Below are 6367 nucleotides of genomic sequence, written 5' to 3'. Positions count from 1 at the left end.
GGAAAGAAAGGAGGCCGGTCTTTTCAACACGTTACTGGAGCAATTACACATCCATAGGCAAAAGCAATAACAACAATGAATCTTGACCTAAACCTCACACCTTGTATAAAAAGTAACTCAAAGATCAGGGACTTAAATGTAAAACACAAAACTAAAACTTTTAGGAAAAAAGATAGAAAATATTTGGGATCCTGGGCTAGGCAAAGAATTCTTGGATGTGACACCAAAATCACAATCCGTAGGAGAAAAAATAAATAAAATGAACTTCACCAAAGTTAAAAACCTTTGACCAGCTAAAAGACCCTGTTAAGGCCGGGGGCAGTGGCTCACGCTTGTAATCCCAGCACTTTGGGAAGCTGAGGCGGGCAGATCACAAGGTCAGGAGATCGAGACCATCCTGGCTACAGACACGGTGAAACCCTGTCTCTACTAAAAACACAAAAACATAAACTGGGCGAGGTGGCGGGCACCTGTAGTCCCAGCTACTCGGGAGGCTGAGGCAGGAGAATGGCGTGAACCCAGGAGGCGGAGCTTGTAGTCAGCCAAGATGGTGCCACTGCACTCCAGCCTGGGCGACAGAGTGAGACTCCGTCTCAAAACAAAACAAAACAAAACTCGTTAAGAGGATGAAAAAACAAAGTACAAAATGGGAGGGGGTATTATAAACCACGCATCTGACAAAGGACTAGTGCCTAGAATACATACAAAATTCTCAAAACTCAACATAAGTATAGTGAACCAGGAGAATACTGGTTTGGACTGACCTCCTGCACCAGGCCCAGCAGACCAAACCAAAATGGAGTCCCTCTTGGTAACCTCCACACTACCAAGCCAAAAGTAAGCTGTTTATCTGACTTTCCAAGAAATCAGGAGAGAGAGAACAGCAAATCCCCCAAATGGGCCAGTCTGGGCCAGCGTGATAAGGAAGTCCCCTCTGCGTTAACCTTTGCAAGGAAAGCCACTCTGAAACCACCCATCTGCTCGCTGTTCTCTGTGCCTGTTTCCCTCACCCCTTTTCTGTCTACAAAGCCAACTTCCTCTGCTGGGCTCATGAGAACCCTCACTCTATTTTACAGAATTCTATTTTATAGAACGAGGTGCTGCCTAATTCTGGAACCAAAAAAGCCAATTAAGATCCATACACTAACATACACTAAATTTGCTATAATTTTGTCTTTTGATACACAATTGAAATTTAAAAATGGTTAAGATGGTAAATTTCATGTGCTTTTACCATGATCAAAAAAAAAAAAAAAAAAAAACTCAAGAGTTTAAAAAAGTCCAATTAGAAAATGGGTAAGAGACAGAAAGTGATATCTCACCTGAGAGGATACACAGATGGCAAATAAGCACATGAGAGATGTTCACTAGAGAAAAGGGCCATTAGGGAAATGCAAATTAAAATCACAAAGGAGTATCACTATACGACTATCAGAACGGCTAAAATAAAACACAGTGACAACACCAAATGCTGGTTAGGATGTGGAAGAACTGAATCCCTTACACATCACTGGCAGGAATGTAAAATGGTGCAACCACTCCAGAAAACAGGAATCTTCTTAAAACCTAAACATGCAACGGTATACAACCCAACAACTGCGCTCCTGGGCATTAATCCCAGAGAAATGAGAGCTTATGTTCACACAAAACCCTACACAGAAACATTCACAGCAGCGTTCCTCATAATAGAAACTGGGAACAACTCAGAGACGTCCTTCCTGAGCGAGGCTAAATGAACTGCCCTGCAGCCACACCACAGAACACTACTCAGCAAAAAAAAGAATGAACTATTGACACATGCGAGGAACTGGATGGATCATGGGAGAATCACGCTAAGCTAAAAAAAAAAGCCTCGGCAGTTACGTACTGTATGATTCCATAACATTCTTCAAAAGACAAAACTTTAGAAACCGAAAACAGATGAATGGTTGCCAGGGGCTAAGGAAGGGGTGGAGGCAGGAGGGAAGCAGGTGTGGCTGTAAAAGGGCCACAAGAGAGACGCCTGGGAAACACTCTGCGCCTCGACTGTACGCACGGCAGCATCCTGACAGCGCACGCAGTTCTGCGAGATGTTATCACCAGGGGAAGATGAGTAAAGAACACATGAGATCTTTCAAGATTATTCCTTGTGAATAATTAAATTATTCAATATTATTCCTTGTGAATAATTTACTCTGTAGCAATCCACAAAGATTACCAAACTAAAGATGTTGCAGAATTCATATTAAAACCTAATCGATCCAGAGGCCCAGGTGTGCAGATCACTTGAGCCCGGGAGTTTGAGACCAGCCTAGGCAACATAGCATAACCCCATCTCTACAAAAAATATAAAAATTAGCCAGGTGTGGTGGTACATACCTGGAGTTCCAGCTACTCAGGAGGCTGACATGGGAGGACCACCTGAGCTCAGGAGGTGCGGGCGGCAGTGACCTGTGACTGCACCACTGTACTCTCCAGCCTGGGCAACAGAGTAAGAGTAAGACCCTGTCTCAAAAAAAAAAAAAAAAAAAAAAAAAAAAAAAAAAAAAGAAATCCAGTAGCTCATGGTGCATGTGAACAGAAAACCATAGGATATAGGGTAATAAGGCTGGGTGCGGTGGCTCACGCCTGTAATCCTAGCACTTAGGGAGGCCAAGGCAGGCAGATCATTTGATGCCAGGAGTTTGAGACCAGCCTGACCAACGTATCAAAACCCCATTTCTACCAAAAATACAAAAATTAGCAGGGCATGGTGGCACACACCCGTAATCCCAGCTACCTGGGATGCTGAGGTGGGAAAATCACTAGAACCTGGGAGGCAGAGGCTGCAGTGAGTCAAAATGGTGCCACTGCACTCCAGCCTGGGCGGCAGAGCAAGACTCCGTCTCAAAAAAAAGGGGTGAGGGGGGCATAGGGTAGTAAGAATCTAGGCTGTAAGAAGGAACCTGAAAAAGGAAACCCAGTGCCTGCCCCTATGGTCGGCCTCATTATAAAGGAAGGTGCTGCAGGATGGCTCTCGCTTGACTGACAGATGTCACCCCTCTGTAAGGTTGTATGGGTTGAGCATCCCGTCTCCAAGATGCCTGGGACCAGAAAGGGCTTCTGATTTCAGATTTTTTTCGGATCTTGGGAATAGCTCTATTATATTTACTGGTCGAGCATTTCAAATCCACAGATCCGAAATCCAAAATGCTCCAATGGGAATTTCCTTTGAGCATCACGTCAGTGTTCAAAAAGTTTCTCATCTGGAGCATTTCGGACTTCGGACTTTCAGATTTGAGATGCTCAACCTGTACTAAAAAATGAGGCGGGGTAAAAACTGTGAATTCCCATCTTAAATTAATCACAACCAAGAACAAGTTAAGGAAGAAACCTCTGGTGTTAAAAAATATTAACGAAAATGGCACAGACGGTTTTGATTTTACTTCTGACAAGGTACAAGTAGCTTCAGAGCATTATCATACTAAAAACACTCCCTTTCTGGCAGCAATTCCCTGATGTTTACCTTCAACAGGACTGCCCTTCTGAGTAGAAGTAATACACAGATCACAAACATTGCCAGCAAGATCCCAGAAGGACTAGAGAATCACAGGAATTCCTCCGCCTGGGTTTTGACTACAATTCCTTCAAAGTCACCCTCAGTTTTCTTGTGTGTATCTCACTTTCTCTCCACAACGTTACGAGGTTAAATCAATGTGAAAAGCACACGCTACACTCCAGCTGTCTAGTACAAGGGACCAAGCTAGGCAGTACAGGAGGGAGGGAAGGTAGTCAATAGCATCCATGATGGTCAGAAGGAAAAGCAGCTGCCAGGAGGTAGAAGAGGGAGAACATGCTCTGCATGGAGGGGCAGCGTGGGGAAAGCCTTCGAAAGAGAGGAGGCATGCATGCTGGGCCTCGAAGCGTGCCAGGGTCTGTTCACAGTGAATGAGGCGGAGAGCGTTTCCAGGAAAGAACTCAGGAGTGCGACTGCAAGGCGACCTCCAGTGGGGGCAGGGACCCAAAGCCCCCAGGGGAGGGAAGTGGTGGGAGGTGAGGCCGGGGTCGCTGTGGTGCATGACGATGAGGCATAGACCACGCCTTGCCGGGCACAGACAGAAGGCCCTGGCCTTCCTCTCCAGGAGCTGGGACGGAGGGAGCGTGAACAGGTGGCCAGGGTCACATTTTCAGAAAATTAGTATGAGAGTCAGGTGCAGGATGGCCTGGGAAGGATGCAAAACCCACATGTGGTAGCCAATTATATGTGTTTCTTAAGTGTTCTTACTTTGGAAGTTAAAAATATATTCTTTACATTTATCTACTCTCCTCTTCTACTCAAACGTATTCTGAATCCTGTTACTGCCAGAATCTTGAAAAATCACTCAGTATCTGTCTCTTCATGCACTTTATGTAAATAACACTTAGGAAGTTTAATCACCTGCTCAGATCCCACCACAGATAAGTCCCATTCAAAGGCCTAAGAATTTATTAAGTACCGAACACACGAACAATCCAGGAAAACAGGTTGGCTACCATTTGTTCTACACAGACACTGAAAACCATCTAAACTCTACTTAAAAAAATACCAAACTGGCTTTGTACATTCCAGTACTATGACATATCAAGAAACTGAGACTTACAAAGGTTTCAAACAAAATGAATCTTTGTAAGTGACATAAAGGGCAGAGTAAGCACTTACTAAGAGGTAGCCTTAGCTAGGGTCTCTCCTATTTAAGCACGTGAACTAGGCCATTTTCAAAATACACACACCATCCTTCCAATTCTTGAAATAGAGTGGTCAGCATAAGGTGTCACCCACGCAGCCTCACCTTGAATTTTAACCACACTAAAAACGTTCCCTTCCCTGTAAAATTATCCATCTATGTAGACTCATATTTGCATAGACATTCACTCTACCTTGGCATGACCAACCAGATGGCATTTAAGGTATCCAGGCTAAAGAGCAGCTAACTCAGAAGCTGCGCTGACCTCTCCAGAGCTCTGTCAGTGTCAGGGGCAGTTAGCAAGCGCCTCCCTCACTCTCTCCACATTCTCTTCCCAGCCTGTCACTCTGCCACCAGGGTGCTAGGCTACAGGGCAGAGACTTTTTATCCTCAGCAGAATGAGGACTTCAATGCCTAAAACAAAGTCATTGTTCAATAAACATGTTTTGAAGCATAGAATACAAGCTTACTCAATAAAAAGGTAAGTCCCGCCTTTTGTTTCTGCACTCTCTTACCCTGACCCGTCTTTCAGAGATATGTTAAGGTCAGTGAATTCTGCATACTGTCAGCATATACAATTCTAACTGTGGAGGGTTCTGGAAATGAAAAGACTGCAAAAAGTAGATGCAACTTTCACCTCTGGGGTGGCTTAGGTACCAGAACCAGAGTTTTTCAGCATGAGCTACAAGCCACTCAAGTTTCTACTAAGTGTGTAAGCAGGCCCTGAAAAACAGAAGCATTCTAATTTGATTAAAAACATCAATCTATGTCCTAGCTCCTAGCTCCTTCCACTGGAAGGGGCGAAAAGCAATGACATCTGAGTTCCTGATGAGCACACTTGGCAACCAGATCTTGATTTCCAAATAACATTCCCTATGACAAAGGAATCCATGCTGCTTGGAGAAATGGTTGATTACGCGTCTGGAGCACGGGAAGGTCAGGATGAGGTAGAAACTTTTCCCACCAGGAGGCGAGGGAGTGCCCAGTGACAGATAGTGGGGAGGCGAGGGAATGCCCAGTGACAGATGGGGATACGTCTAAGGGACAGAGGAACCAGCCTGAAGGGGCTCCACTCACCAAGTGTGGGATAATTTGAACACCAGAAAGAAAAATGGTGGCAAAGCATTATAAACCATACAGTGATACTCAACAGGGGAGAAAATTTTACAGGAAAAAAAAAATCTAATAAACACAGAAGGAGTGCCAATTAGGAAATCACCATTTTCTAGCCACCAAAGTACAATAACTGATTCAGACAAGGATCATCAATGAACGCTAATGAAAGGGGTTCAGAAGAGACAGAGTCTCAAATTATCACCCTGCAGGTTACAGATAAATTTAACACAGGAACAAAGGTGGGTGCCTTTACAATGGAAAGATCTCATGGGCACCACCTTCACCAAATGACTGAACTGGGCCCCAGCGACAGGCCAGCTGGACAGCCTGGCGTGATGCAGCAGAAGCAGACACAAACACCACAGGCTTCTGCAGCCCTCAGGACAAAGATGGTTGACCCTTAGCTAATAACCATGAGGACATCAGGCCGGGTGCGGTGGCTCATGCCAGCACTTTGGGAAGCTGAGGCGGGCAGATCACCTACGGTCAGGAGTTTGAGACCAGCCTGGTCAACACGGTGAAGCCCCATCTCTATTAAAAATACAAAATTGGCCGGGCGCGGTGGCTCA

Source organism: Rhinopithecus bieti, unplaced genomic scaffold, assembly GCF_001698545.2.
Source record: "Rhinopithecus bieti isolate Rb0 unplaced genomic scaffold, ASM169854v2 scaffold_63334, whole genome shotgun sequence".
Taxonomy (NCBI): Eukaryota; Metazoa; Chordata; class Mammalia; order Primates; family Cercopithecidae; genus Rhinopithecus; species Rhinopithecus bieti.
Note: the sequence above shows the minus strand (reverse complement) of the source record.